This window comes from Macaca nemestrina, chromosome 16 (genome assembly GCF_043159975.1).
Source record: "Macaca nemestrina isolate mMacNem1 chromosome 16, mMacNem.hap1, whole genome shotgun sequence".
In the NCBI taxonomy this organism is placed as follows: domain Eukaryota; kingdom Metazoa; phylum Chordata; class Mammalia; order Primates; family Cercopithecidae; genus Macaca; species Macaca nemestrina.
Window position 1 is genome coordinate 100,862,172 of NC_092140.1, and position 15,487 is coordinate 100,877,658.

The 15,487-nt window shown below is 46.6% G+C and overlaps 1 long non-coding RNA gene across 1 annotated transcript; it reads left to right on the forward strand.

Moving 5' to 3' along the window:
- The first annotated feature begins 8,288 nt into the window (after positions 1-8,288).
- On the forward strand, positions 8,289-11,399 carry LOC105490232 (uncharacterized). The gene is made up of 3 exons (XR_003019972.2): positions 8,289-8,465; positions 8,565-8,819; positions 9,133-11,399. It is a non-coding gene; the product is annotated as an uncharacterized lncRNA (long non-coding RNA).
- The last annotated feature ends 4,088 nt before the right edge of the window (positions 11,400-15,487 follow it).

Sequence of the window (15,487 nt, forward strand, 5' to 3'; positions counted from 1 at the left end):
AAAAAAAAAAAAGTAGCCTAATAGTTAGATTAACATTTAAAAGATTTGGTAAATAAATCAATAAACTCCAAAGGGGGTAAGAGTGACTTCGTTTCAGTTATTTGAAAAGGAGGTAGAAATATTTAATAAAGAACACTCTTGATGAGAAGAACGATGGAAGGATTCAACAGAATTACCCTTTAGCTTCTGGATTTTATAGGCTTTTCCAACATTATGAAGATGTATGTGTCTCAGGGAAATAACATGATATAGTTTGAAGGCTAATCAGTGAATTTTCCTCATTTGTAGAATGCGAGGCTAAAGGAGGGAGACAAGACTCGCTCTGCACTTCCCCAACCTCAGCCTCTTTAGGCGACATCTGTGTGGTAGCATTTATTATTCATGAGTGTTCTTTAAAACAAGAAAAATTTGAGGATCAGATAGGATCTTTCAGGGGTTGAGACTATTGGACATGACTTGTTTATGGCAGTGAGTAAAGCATGGTGAAATAGGAGTGTGATTGATTTTAAAGGCACTACAATTTTGCTTCGTTTTAAACATTGCATTTGGCTAAGGAAAATCAGTTCCTTTCCCAAGCTTTTAAAAAAGGATACAAAGATGTTGCCTGACTTACATATCACCAAAAAAAAAAAAAAAAAAAAAACCAGCACACATTATTTTTTCTCAGCACACATATGCCACAAAGTCACAATTATCTATTTATTCTAGGATTAGACATAGGGCTGCACCAAGAACAGATTAAAATGCTCTGACTTCATTAGTTTAATTAGGGAGTCCCAAATTAGATTTTTGCAGCTAAATTCTTTGGCCATGCAGGGTGAGCAGCTGTCGCCCAGACACTGGCCTCAAAGGTAGAGCTCCCAACGCCACAGTCTGCAGAGCGCTTGCTCCTCCCAGGCTGGCCTCGGTTGGCCACGGTTGGGGAAGCCCATGGGGCCACATCCTGCAGTCCCAGCTTGCAGGACCTATAGAACCGCTTCAAACAGTATTTCCAAGAGAGACCCCACTGACCTCTTCTGTTACTATTCAGACATATGTTAAGCTCCGCAGCAGGACTGGCTAGATCATATGCAGTGCCCAGTGAAAATAAAAATTCAGGGCTCCTTGTTCAAAAAGTATTAAGAATTTCAAAACTCACCAGCGGGGCATTAGCCAGCATGGGCCTGGTGCCACTGATGCCGCATGCCACGAAGCCGCCCTGCTTTGCGGTCTGAATTATGCGTGCGATCTGAGCTGGGGTTCTTTCTCTCCATCCCTCTCTCCTCTCAGGTTCTGCCATCCTCTTCTACACAGGAAGCCAGGCTGAGGTCGAGAGTCATCGTGTTCTGTACACAATGCATACATGGTGGATTATTTACCACGTGAGGGCCTCTTTATTTGTACATCATGATATAATTCCTAAAACTTCTATTCATGAAAGGAAATGTACTATTCCTGACTAAAAAATACGAAATGTTCTCCAGCCTAAGATTCAAATATTGTTGAGTGTCTCTGAGATCCTCAGCCAGGAAGACATAAATACTATTTATAGAGATCTGAAAGACTCACAATGCAGAACTATGGTCTGATTTAAAAACCTGAAAATGAACAAGTTCTAATCGTACAACAGAGATTTTGTAAAAGATCTTTCTCAGCAGCAGTATTCTGTTCCTTGGGCATCATAATGTCCAGTAAAGCAGAGAGAGAGACCCAGACGAGCAAGCTGGAGGTCATTTGGAACATTTGCAAGCCAGCTATTATGTCAGGGTGGCACCAAGTTCCAAACAAATTAAAGGTCTACAGAGCAGGGCTATCAACCAACCTCTTGATCACTCTGCTTAACCTTCTCCTTCTTGACCCTTAGCTGTGGGTTTTCTACAAGATGAGTCCTTTACCCCCTTTCCTTTCCTCCTCTCTGGTTCTTCATTATTTTTTCTCTGCAGTTGCACGCACTCCCATTGCTTTGACTGCTGCCTCTAAGGAGAAGGCTCAGAGAATTATTCCATTCTGGTTTTCCCCAGTGTTAGCTGTGCGTCTCCTTGTACCTGCTGGCCACCTCGACCCTCCTGTGCCAGATGTACCTGAAATTCAGTTGGAGAGAAATGAACAGCAACTCCCAACTCCCCTAGTCATTAAACTTCAGCATCCTTTAGTTCTCTTTTCTCTCCTCCATTCACCCTTCACGTTCAGCCAGGTAATTACAATGTGGCTCTATGCCCACAATGTTTCTAGAATCTACTCTTTCTTCCTGTCTAGCAGCAGATGGGCGACTGAGCTCCGTGCTCATGTCCCGGTTTGCCCCCTGTAATCTGCCTGCCTACAGACAATGATAAACTCCCTCCTGCCCCGAAACTTCAGTATTTCCCTCTGCCCACAGAATAAATCCTTTAATTGAGCATTTATAGCCTTCCTCAAACTAACCTTACTCTACCTCCAAGCTTCCCCTCCCAATAACGACTCCTTTGTGAATCTTACCCTCCAGCCCGAATCAGCATTCACACCTTTTGAGGACACTGCACATTTCCCTATCCCCAGCCATTCCTGTCCTGCCCCATAGGCCTCTGTGTCTTAGGAAGGCGTCCTCTTCACATTTGCTCACCCACACCAGGGAAGCACCCCTGGTTACCCCTGTCAGGAGTCATTGTCCTCGTTTGGAGGGTCTGAATCCCACTGAATTGTGCCTTTCCAATGCACTTGTTCCACCTGGTTATAGGCAAAATTTCTGTCCTGGATTCTGTAAGCTACTTGAGGATAGGGCTTGTGTCTTATTTTGCTTTCCAGAGCTCAGTAAATAGCTTTGAATATTAGTGACTAGATGCGGACGTGGTTATCACAGCTACCACATCCACCTATACAAGTGGCTCTATCAACATCGTGTTTAATGTTAACATCATGTTTAATGTCACTGACAACAAGGTCTGAGAATGTGGTCTGTTAACACGTCACCACCTCTTGCTGTCTCTGTTGCTACCACCTTAGCTGAAACCACCAGGAACCCTCCTCATTGGCCTCCCATGCCACCTTGCCCCAGATCTGATCTCCACATAGCAGCCAGGTGAGGTTCTTAAAACGTAAGCCAGTTCTCACCAGCCCATGTTTAGAACCTTCTAGAATTTCTGTAGAGAAAGATCTATAGAGAAAGGGCTCAGAATCCTAACCTCATAAAAAAAGATGACTAGAAGAATTGTTTCAATGCTGTATTTGTACACCAAATGCACAATGTCATTATACACTTAGAGGGTATAAAATCAGGGCTGCTTTGGGATTGCTAGTGGAGAAGCTAAAGTATTTCCCAAACCGCCTGAGCTGCTGGTACCTAGGTTCCAGCTGGAGCGTGTTCATGTGGGAAGAATCAGAAAGGAGATGGGGATCCCTGCATGTCTGGGTCCTGCCTTGGTTTGGAATCTACTAGACAGCCATTTCTCTCTCTCACGCCCTCTTCCACCCTAGCCACTGATCCCTTCCACACTCTCTGGGCCTGCCTTCTCCCTACTTCCCTGCAGGGCAGGCTGCAGGTCTAAATGGAGCCATAGCCCTTTCCTTCCAGGAGAACTTTCCTGTTGCTGTAAGGACAGAGAATTATTGCCTGGTTTCCTTGGGCTTCGTTCCTGCCTGAGAGCAGAGAGTGGGAGACACGGAAACATGCACTAGAGTGTCTGTTGTCTCCAGCCATCTGTGTACAAAGTGGGAGGACCAGAGGTTTGAACTCAGTGTGAATACAATGCTTCACAAGGGCATGAGAACAATTCTGCTTAGTCAGAATGACAAACATCATTTTCACAGGTGTAAGAAGAAATTGTCAGCATACAGGCCGGGCACCGTGGCTCACACCTGTAATCCCAGCACTTTGGGAGGCCGATCACCTGAGGTCAAGAGTTTGAGACCAGCATGGCCAATGTGGCAAAACCCCATCTCTACTAAAAATACAAAAATTAACTGGGTGTGGCAGCAGGCGCCTGTAATCCCAGCTACTCGGGAGGGTGAGGCAGGAGGACCACTTGAATCTGGGAGACGGAGGTTGCAGTGAGCCGAGATCCCGCCATTGCACTCCAGCCTTGGCAACAGAGCAAGACCCAGTAAAAAACAAAAAGGAAACAGAGGGAAAGAAAGAAAAAGGAAGGGAGGGACGGAAGGAGGGAGGGAGGGAGGGAGGGAGAGAGGGAGGGAGGAAGGAAGGAAGGAAGGAAGGAAGGAAGGAAGGAAGGAAGGAAGGAAGGAAGGAAGGAAGGAAGGAGGAAGGAAGGAAGGAAGGAAGGAAGGAAGGAATTGCCCGCATATACAGAGCCAATCTCTTATAAAAATTTTTTAAAAATGAAAGAATAGTGTCTGCGTGGACCACCTACAAGAAACTTCTTGCACATTAGTAACAGGGAGTTATTCTGGTGCTTCATGTTATTGGAGGCAGGAGGGGAAGAAAGAAGCTTATTCAAGGACAACCCACCTGCAATCTCCTTGTCTGTTCTCAGAGGAGCTGTGAATAGCTGCTGTGCTTCTGAGACCTCCGAAAGATGTGTGCATGTCTATGAAATTTCAGGGATATCGCTTCAGATGGAAATATTAGGAGCCCTTCCCGGTCCTCATGAATTCATGTCTGTCAGCTGCAGGAAGTCTGCAGTGGGGTGATGGTTTTGGATTGATTAGTCAGGAGCTAAATGTCTAACGGAGGTAGCGAGATGAGCACTTTCTGTGGGTAGCTCCCTGAGTTTTGCTAGTCTGCCAAAAGGGGAACCATCTGTATTGGAAAGTGCAGTTCGTGGTGCAGGTACTTGCTGAAGGTGAGTTGGGAATCTGTAGGGTAGCCCGAAACCAGCACTTGTACCCATCGCGCACTCGCAGGCCACAGGGTCCTCACCCACCCTCCTGGTGCCTTCTGTGCCCTTATAGAAATCCTGCCGGTGTGTCACGGAGGCAGTCTACCAACAGGACGAGGAGAAGTCAGAACACCGAGATCTGCCTTTTACAAACGCCCAGCTTCCACTCTGAGGTGGTAGCTACCAGTGCAGGGTAAGGAGGGCAGGAGCACCCATTCGCAGGTGTGCCGCCTGCGCCTGAAGGGAAAAGGAAACCGCGGCTGACTTTCCCACACTGGCTGCTGCCCGCTTTTTGATTTTAAAAAATTTTTCCGAATAGTAAAATTTCCATTTTCGCAGGTACCTGGGCTCCAAATATGTGTTATCTTTGTGTAATCTCTGAAGACTTGGTAAAGAGAGCAAATTCGCCGGGTGCGGTGGCTCAAGCCTGTAATCCCAGCACTTTGGGAGGCCGAGACGGGTGGATCACGAGGTCAGGAGATCAAGACCATCCTGGCTAACACGGTGAAACCCCGTCTCTACTAAAAAATACAAAAAACTAGCCAGGCAAGGTGGCGGGTGCCTGTAGTCCCAGCTACTCGGGAGGCTGAGGCGGGAGAATGGCGTAAACCCGGGAGGGGGAGCTTGCAGTGAGCTGAGATCCGGCCACTGCACTCCAGCCTGGGTGACAGAGCGAGACTCCGTCTCAAAAAAAAAAAAAAAAAAAAGAGAGCAAATTCATGTAGAAGAATACAAATCATCCAGTGTCCTATTCCAGAGCTGGCCACTGCTACCGTTGATTACATTTCCCTTGATGCACATTGTTTGACATGGGTGACACTATCCCGGGTGGAGTTTCAAGACTGTGTGTTGCTTTTTCCTTGCTCAGAAGGGAGTGGGGAGAAATGTTATCATAAGCATTTTCCCATGTCATGAAAAAATTCTTCATACAATAATGCGAGGGGAAATGTATATTATTAGCAACTGATATGAGAATTCCTTTTAGGGGAAAGCTTGCCTTTTTAAAGAAAAAGGCTCTGAGGAGGAGTGTGGGGAATCATTTGTCAGTTGCTCGAGGGAGTAGAGGAAACAAGAATGAGTGAGAGACAGTGCCGAACTGCACAATCCCCGCCCCGTCCAGGAGCCGCACAAGCACAGTCAATCACCCAAATCATGAAACACTCGAGGGAAATAGGAGCTGAATTAAAGCAGCCCTGGGCAGGGCATAGCCAGAAAAAAGCACTTGAAAAGAAGCTCTTGGTCATCTACAAAGTTAATGGGAAAAATTTGCATTTTCATAAATTGTGGAAGGGAGAATCAGGGCATGTCAATCAGACATCTGAGAGACCACGGGGAGGGCCCTCCTGGTCCTTCAGCTGGCATCAGGTTGCTGTTCACAAAGTCTTAGTGGTTTCTCTATGTTCCATTAAACAGCAGTATCCTTTAACTAACACTTTGAATAAGTTTATGTTCAGATTATTTACTTGGACTTTGAAATCACAAGGTTGAATGGCACAAGCATTTTAAATTAATACCTGGTCATCTTGAAGAATGTCTATGAATTTCCAGACCTACAGGCAGCGGTAGGAGAGCCATTTCTCTGCATACTCACCAGCACTTACCTGCTATTTAGAATCTAGTCCATATGCCACTGCCTCCATGAAGCCTTTTGCGACCTGCCCAAGTGTAAATAAGGTGTCTTATAAACCCTATAATGTCTCATGTTCCCTGCACCCAGGAGGCTGAGGCGTGAGAATCACTTGAACCTGGGAGGCAGAGGCTGCAGTGAGCTGAGATCACACCACTGCACTCCAGCCAGGGCAACACTGTCTCAAAAAACAAAAAAAAAAAAAAAAAAGAAGAAGAAGAAGAGAGACTAATGGAGCCAGAGTGCTTTGCCACTCACTAGTTACTGATCTTGAGCAAATCATTTAATTTCTTTGTGCCAGTTGCGTGATCTGAAAAACGGGAGAGACCCCACCTCATGTGGTGACTGTGGAGTTAAAAGATTGAATGCATGAAAATCACCTGGAACTGCATCTGGCACGTAAAAGTTGCTCAACACAAGAGTATAACTAGAACTAAGGGATAGAAGCTGTGACGATTTTTTAAAAATCAGCTCTAAAAAGAAATCTCTAGTGGGATTGTCGGGACGTGGAGTAAACTGCCTCTGGATGCAGTTAGGTGCTTTTCCCTGGAAGCATTCCAATCATGAATGGCTGGCTGCTTATATAATTTTGGGATCGAGGATCCCGCTGACCTTGAGATTCTGTGTTTCTGTGGTGCTGGGGGTGAAGTAGACATTCAATGTGCTCAACGGGCTTTTCTCGAATTGACTTAAGTTAGATACATAAGAAAGAAGTACTCACCCAGCTAAATCATGACAATTTCAAGATTACCCAACGTATTTTATTTGGCATAGTGTTTTCTCATCAACCATTAAAGTTCCTGAACACATCCTTTATCTGTAAGATGAGGGACTTGAAGCAGAACTAAATGGCTTATTAATTATTGAATGGACTGCTTATAGTACCTTCCTGCCTGCGAATCCAAGGCTGGAACATGAAGCAAAGTCACTCAGCCTCCCTGCCCAGAGAGGGACTGTCCCAACTTCCCCAACGCAGGGGCGAAAAGGCACAAAGACACAGATCTCACTTCACCCCTCTGCAGCTTCTGAGAACACTTAAGAGAAAACAGCCCCAGTGTAGCCCCTGAAATGCAGAGGTTCAAGAAAGGAGGAGATGCTGATTTCTTCAATAGTTACCAAAGGAATAGGGAGGTCTGAAATGGAAACCTTTCTGTCTGTGACAGTCTCATAAAGTGTCCCCAGATTGCTCCCAAGGGCCCTGGGCAATAACAACCCTAAAATCACTTGTAATTCAGCTGAATATTTCTTATCAGGTCTGTCTAGGGCAGGGCTCCAGATAGGGACAGAGACTCGAGAGAGCAGTGCTTCTGGGCCAGACAGGGGTGGGGCCCCAGCTTGCTTCCTGTGCTATTCGGTTTCTCCACACTTGGACATCAAAGACAGTGATCTTCAGACTCTAAATGAGGGCAGACTGACCCAAGAAACAGGGACAGGTGGTTACTTTGCTACTCACTCCGAAACCCCACATGGGGTATTTTAATAGTGTTCTCCATCTGTCCAACCTCAGGGGTTAATCCCTTCCTAATCTGAGCTGTAATAATTGGGTAATCAGACAAGACACTCCAAAAAGCCCAGGCCATAGTTTTGCTGTTCTTTTTGGCTAGACTTTTCTTTTATTAGAGAGAAGTATAGCTGACCTAGAAATTTCCTGTTTCAGCTTCAGTCTTCCACTAAACAAAAGCACACACTGCTAAGAAGTGTATGCATGTTTAGAAAGCACAGCCGTCCTTCTCGGGGGGGAATTGCAGTCACTGCTCACTGAACATACAGGAAGGAGAGCTGCTATGCGCAAATCACATGATCCCGCTTTTTGCTACAAACTGGAAAAAAAAAAAAAGGAAAGAAAAGGCCCCCAAAGGCCCGTAGTTAGCCTGGGCTAATGAGTTCACTGGTGTGAGTCCAGGAAACATCCCAGAATGAATACATCTGCTGAGATTTCTGTCTTTTGAGAAAAGTAACCTTGCTGTGGGGGATAGCAAATGAAACATCAATGAAAGCTGCATGAAACCGGATCAGGGACTTAACCTAAAGCCCACGAAGAAAACCCGGTAGGTGGTTAGGATCCGGGACAGAAGTAAGCCTGACTATTTGGGGATTAACCATCATGGAGGAAAACACAGATTGTTTTTTTTTTTTTTTCCGAATAGGAAGAAGAGAAAACACCCAAGCTGCTGAGGCCTGATCACACTGACCTACAACCCGGGATGGAACAATGGTACTGTCGGCCTAATGAGTTGGTGAGTTCACACCGAACCAAGTCTCACACTGGCGAGCCTCCTGGTTACCGTGCAGGGCAGGCATCATGGTTTATTCATGGTAGCACCCGGCACACGGGACAGACTCTACAAATGCTCATGGAACAGAATGGACACCATGGAGGTCCTTCCTACGCTACTCTGGAGGTGGGAATCACCACAATCAGGTTTTTAATCTAGTGTATTTCAAACATTTACTAGACGTGTTTGCTTGAACCAAAAAATACATTCCCCTAAGGGAAGGCTGAAGGGTATGAAGAGAGCTGGGAGCAGGCGATAGAGATTGGTACAGGGAGGTCTTGAGAGGGAATGCACTGTCTTGTGGGAGGGGGAAGCGTGGAGGAAAAGTGAACCCACGGGGGAGACGGAATGCTTCCTTTCCCCAGCACAGCTACTGAGTAGGTTGATTTGTAGCACATTCTGCCAGCTGCCTGCTCTAATCTGTTCTCTCCTTCTGTAGTAATAGGAATGTGGCCAGGCACGTGGTTAGACCATATTTCCCACTCTCTCGTAGCCAGATGTGGCCATGTGACTGGATGTCACCAACAGAAGTGAGAGGAAGTGATTTGTTCCATGCCGGAGTCAAGCTTCTTAGAAATGGATGTGCTTCTTCCAGGATCTCTTTCTCCTTCCACCAGCTAAATGCAGAGAGCAACAACCCCACAGTGGGGGGACACAGAGAAGTGAAGCCTGGGACCCTGAATGATCGCATGGAAGAGACTAACCCTTCTGGTTTCAATACTTGACTTATAGATGAGTGCTATGATCTGAATGTTTGTGCCCTCCCCAAATTCATGTTGAAATCCTAACCTCCCAGGTGATGGTATCAGGAGGTGAGATTTTTGGGGAGAGAATTAAGTCACGAGGGTGGTGCCTCCATGAATGGGATTAGTGCTTTTATAAAATAGGGCCAAGGCAGCTCATTCCCCCTTCTACTATGTGAAGACACAGGTAGAACACACCATCTGTGAACCATAAAGCAAGCCTTCACCAGATAGCTAATCTGCTGGTGCCCTTGACCTTTGACTTTTCAGCCTCCTGAACAGTGAGAAATACATTTCTATTCTTTATAAGCCACTCAATCCATGGTATTTTGTTATGGACGTCCAAATGGACTAAAACAGTGAGTAAGAATAGACCTCTATTGAGTTGACCTGTTTTATTTTGGAATCTATTTTGCTACACAAACTAGCACAATCTTAAATAACATATTTGACTACCAAGGGAAGTAACCCACCCTGCTATGTGACTCAAAGGGGGAAAGGAGGTCATGGCCCAGGAAGAGGAGTCATCCACCTCTGACTGAGATGGTTGAGCCACTCAAGTGCAGCTCTGCTGGTTGGCTGATGTGCCTGTCACAGAGGAGAAGAACTATACTTCTCACTCTCATCACAACTCTCTTTCGGTAAAAGTCAGAGTCGACTTATGGGAAGTCAGCCCTGGGGCACCATGATGATTGACACTGTATAGAAATTGGCCTGAGCATTTTTGTGATGTATCATGGGAATATGCTGGGCCTCTGACAGAAACAGAGGATCTGGGGTCCCAGCCATTACATGGGAAATAGATAGGAATTCATTAGTTGCACAGAGTGGGTAACAGCATCTCAGATGATAGCTGCAGTGTTTAGAAAAGCAAGAGGACAATGACATATTCAGGAAACATGCTCAAAATTGTTGGAGCATAGACTGTGAGAGCAAGTATGTTTGTGTATTGTTTGCAGGAGGTTAGGGATGGGGTAGGCTGGGCAATTAAGCTGGAACAGGTAGGCAAAGCAAATGGTAAGACTCAGCTTTCAGAGTTCAAAATATGTGTTTGAAGTCCATGATATCTTTGGGGGAAAAAAGGTTTTTTTGTTTGCCAAAGCTACGGTCATTGGAACTTCAGGAGCTGAGATCTTGACCTAAGCGGTAAGTTTAAACAAATATGTAATTGCTCTGAATGTGGTTTTGTCTGTTGTCTAGACGAGTTAAGATCCCAAGACTTTAGGAAATGGAAGGAAAGAGTTGCAGAGGAGGAAAGTGCAGGACAAGTCCCCAGAGGGCCTCGGATAACCAGCTCTTCCCCCATTACTTGTCTGTAGTTCTCAGAATAACTGTAGAATGTGCTGGGAATGCAACATCCTGAGATAAGGAGGAACTGGCTGGGATAGCCTGGGCTCTGTTCCCATCACCCCTAGAACAGGATGTCCTGCAATACTTTATCCCAGCGATCCATGGGTCCCCTGGCATAAAACCTAACTCAGAGTGTGCTATCAGGGTCCCTCAGCTGTGGCGCAACACAGGGCACATGCACATGGGACTCCATGGGGCCTGGGCAGAGCTACTGAGCCTTGGAGGACTGCTTCACTTCACTTGCTGAGTGAGTGCTCTGTCTCACTGCACTTGTGCAAGAGGATTGCTACTGGTGCATGGTTATTGGTGAAGTGTTTAGAGTCCTCCCCTGGGATTGATACCTGTGCACCGTGAAACTGCTCCACAGAAAGAATGCAAGAGCCTGCTGAGGGTCTTTAGGAAGGGGCTCTGCTCCCTGCACCCTCCACCCAGGTTAGCTCCTAAGGAGTGGGGATAAGACACCCCTCCCCTCATGAGCTTAGGGAACTGAGAGTAGAGAGGACCCTGCTACTGTCTGAAACGCTCATCTATGTCCTCAGTGCTGCCATGGCAGGGCCAGTGGAGGGGATCTTAAGACAAGGGGCAGGGGCAGATCTGGAGTGGCATGAGAAAGCAAGAGAACTTTCCCATGTCTTTTCGATAGAAGTGGAAGTAGCTGGGAAAGGGGGCCATGCTTCAGAGGAGTTGCGGGGTTGTGATGTGGGGATGCCATGACAGAAAGCAGCTTGCTCATTTGGCTGGAGACTGGGGGCAATGAGGAACCCGGGCAGAAGCCCACCTTAGCCACGCAGGCCGGTTCATGCTGTGTGTGCGTGCCGGGTGGGCTGGACCAAGGCCTGAGTGTGAGGCCAGCTTTGTTTCAAGAAGCAGATGCAGAGCAGAGTTTTTGTAAGAGGAGCACAAGTACACCCAAGGGTCAGGGGCGTGGGCTTCCTATCGGTGTCCCACTGTGGGCCAGATCATTTCTGCAGCCTCCCTGCAGCTTCCCAGTCTCGAATCTCTGAGCCTGGCCTCCTCATTCACAACAGAGGGCCCTCATCTTGGGCTCCGGTTCTGGTTTGCATCCCTGCTGGGGTTAGATGATTCCCACTGCTTATTTGGCTGCTCTCTAACAGGGCATCTATCCATGCCCAAAGCCCTGGCATCCTGTCCGTGCACCCTCTGCTATCTGACCTCATTCTGCCCTGTTTTTGGCTGCACTGTACCTACCTTAGTGCCAACAGCTGAAGAAATCCCACCCTCTATGCCATCTGAGATACAATGTTTTCTAAGAGTAACTCTAGCTAAATGGCAGAGCCAGAGAAAAGGGAATTATTGGGAGGAGCAGCTATGGCGTGACATGTTTCTCAGGTCATTCTGGCTTCTATGCAGGGAATAGAGAACAGGGAGAGCGACAGTGGTCCTCTTGTTCTACCCTTTCCACTACATGGGAACTTCGATACCTGTCTTAGGTTCCTCCTAGAAAATTCTGAGAGACCCCAGGGTCTCACAGGTATACGCCAAGATCTACCCTTCTTGGTCAACACTGTTTCCCTTCTTGCTTCCTCTGGTCGGCAGTGGTGCTGTCCCATACTGCTGGCAACCCCAGAAGTGCCATCAGTGACCCCAAACTCTGCTGAAGGCCTACACCTGCTGAAGAAGCTCATGCCCAGTTTGAACCTACTGATGACTGAGCCCAAGGATAGTCTTGTCTGTGCCAAGGGTCCTGGTGGCTGCGTTGAAGGACTGAAGGAGAGGCGGATTGTCACCATTGCTGACCATGTTTCTGGTGGGTTGAACTGTGTCTTCCAAAAGATCTGCTGCAGTCCTAACCCCAGGTCTCTGTGCATGTGACCTTATTTGGAAATGGGGTCTTTGCAAATGTAACCAAGGTGTAAGTTAAGATGAGGTCATACTGGAGTAGCGTGGGCCTTTAATCAATGTGACTAGTGTCACTCTAAGAAGAGGAGAAGAGACACAGACAGGCACGCAGAGAGGAACATAACATCTCTGCCTCAGACTGAGACAGAGATTGGAAAAATGTGTCTCGAAGCTAATGGACGCCAAAGATTAAACAACTAGAAGCCTGGGGGGAGACGTGGAAACTGCCCAAATACCAGTGCCGTCAGCTGCCGCATGGCCTGTGTCCCCTTGGTGCCTACCAGCACTACAGGCAAAAGCTCATTTTGCTTTTATGTGGTCTTCTGTGGCACTTCCCTTGCCTGGAATCCAGGTACACACCCATGGGAGGTGGGCAGAGGTAATGTCCCATGAACCCGGAACACCTCCCCTTTGAACTGCTCCTTTACTCTGGAGGCTACGTGGGGTTGTGGCTCCTCCTGGGATAGGCTTTTTCCCCTAGCAGCCTTGACTGTGCACCAGGGTTAATGTGGAAAATTATGAGTTGCAGCGGGCTTTTCGCTCGCATATTACTAATTAGAAATAAATTTATCCTTTTAATAAGCATATATCCAGAACAGCTATTAACTCACAGTGAAAGCTGATGTTTGGGGAAATCAGGAATCAAAATATGCTAAAGAAAACACAAGAACTTCAATTTAGCTCGGGGCCTGGTATTCTCAGACCTGTAGCCCTCCCTCATGCTGCTCGTCCTAGCCTCGAGCCTCATCTTCCCAGGCAAGGGGGACACGGGAACATGCCAGCAGCATTGCACCTAGGGCCAGGCTTTCTGCAAGGAGCATCCACACATTTCTCTCTTGGCACCTGTGCACTTCACACTGTGGTCTCAGCTTCCATGAGGCCCATGGAGGGCAAGGACAGGCCTCAGATACAGGAAGAGAGTGGACAGCAGGGAACTTTAAGACTAGTGGCTCTGAGCTTTTTTCTGTTCATCTCATAAAGAGGAACTTGGGTTGGACATTTAGGGGTTCTCACTGGCAGCACAGCTTCTCAAGTCCACCTTGGAGGCTAATCCCATGTGGGAACGGACATGAGCAGGGAGGCAGACATTTCAGCCTGGGGTGAGGTCAGGAGCTGGCCAAGCGGTCTGCAGATGGGAGGTGGTCTCAATCCAGGTATTGTTTCCAAACCATAGTGATGAAGCATTATCCCTCTAAAGACCCACAGCAAGTTTAAGGTAAAGCTAGCAGCCTCCTTAAGCAGAAATGCTGTGACACATGAGAAGTCCCTTAACAGCAGCCACACAGCGGTTCAAAGGGAAGCTCCTTGGCGGCTCACCTAGGATAGAAAATTCCACCCAGTGCTGGGCATGGTGGCTCATGCTTGTAATCCCAGCACTTCGGGAGGCCAAGGCGGGCAGATCACTTGAGGTCAGGAATTTGAGACCAGCCTGGCAAACATGGTGAAACCCTGTCTCTACTAAAATAAAATTAAAAATAAAAAAGTACAAAAAAATTAACTGGGTTTTTTGGTGCACACCTGTGATCCCAGCTACAGGGGAAGCAGAAGCAGGAGAACAGCTTGAGCCTGGCAGGTGGAGGTTGCAGTGAGCCCTGAGATCACACCACTGCACTCCAGTCTGGGTGACACAGCAAGACTCTGGGAAAAAAAAAAAAAGAAAGAAAGAAGGAAAAGAAAGAGGCAAGGGAAGGGAAGGGAAGGAAAGGAGAGGGGAGGGGAAGGAAAGGAGAGGGGAGGGGAAGGGAGGAGAGGGGAGGGGAAGGGAAGGGAGACAGAGAGAAAGAAAAAGAAAGAAAGAGAGAAAGAAAGAAAAGAAAGAAAGAAAAGAAAGAAAGAAAGAAAAGAAAGAAAGAAAGAAAGAAAGAGAGAAAGAAAGAAAAGAAAGAAAGAAAAGAAAGAAAAGAAAGAAAGAAAGAAAGAAAGAAAGAAAGAAAGAAAGAAAGAAAGAAAGAAAGAAAGAAGAAAAGAAAGAAAAAGGAAGGAAGGAAGGAAGGAAGGAAAAGAAAAGAAGAAAGAAAAGAAAGAAAGAAAAAGAATTCCACCCAGTAAGCTTTGGGCAAAGGGCTGGACTGCTTTGAAGGCACCCTAAAAAAGGAAATGATGATGATCATGATGATCATGATGATGATGATGTTAAGTTCTTAAATGATCCTTCCTGTGTTTCTCTTCATTTTTTTCCCTTGTTTTGAGTACCATCCTCCAGAGAACCTCACCACCTAGCAAAAAAAAAAAAAAAAAAAAAGCCTTAACAAAATGACAAATACTTCCTGGTGCCAACAAAGAAAAGCCCACACATGTCTTCCAGCAAAATCCACTTGCTGTTTGCATTTGTGATGCGTCTTAATGTTTTGGAATGGCTTTTCCCCGAAATGTTTCCCCTCGGCCCTGTACGCTATTCCTTTCTACTCTAATTTTCTGTTCACTCCCAAGCTGGAGCAGGATGGGGGAAAAGAATGAAAGAAGAAACCATAAACAAAAAATGGGAATGTTTATGGTAAAATTATCTTCACTGTCATGGTCTGTCTTTCAGGGAAAAAAATAAATCACCATTTTGCTTTCTCCACCCTTAACTGTGAAGTTTAATATAAGGTATGGCTCAGTCTTTATGATGGTTCATGACCTGGCTCTAACCGTCAAACCATCAGACCATTCTGCGCCTCATCTCTCTCCCCTGCAGACTCTCTCCTTACCTCTCTGGCTCTTGGGGTGAGTTCCTTTCAGCTGGCCTCACCCTGCTTTTTCCCACTATCCCTGTAACAAGGATGTTGGGTAGGAGGATGCTGGAGGGTCCTCACTCACACTGCAGACTGTACAGCTCCCATGCCCAGTGTCTTCAGATGG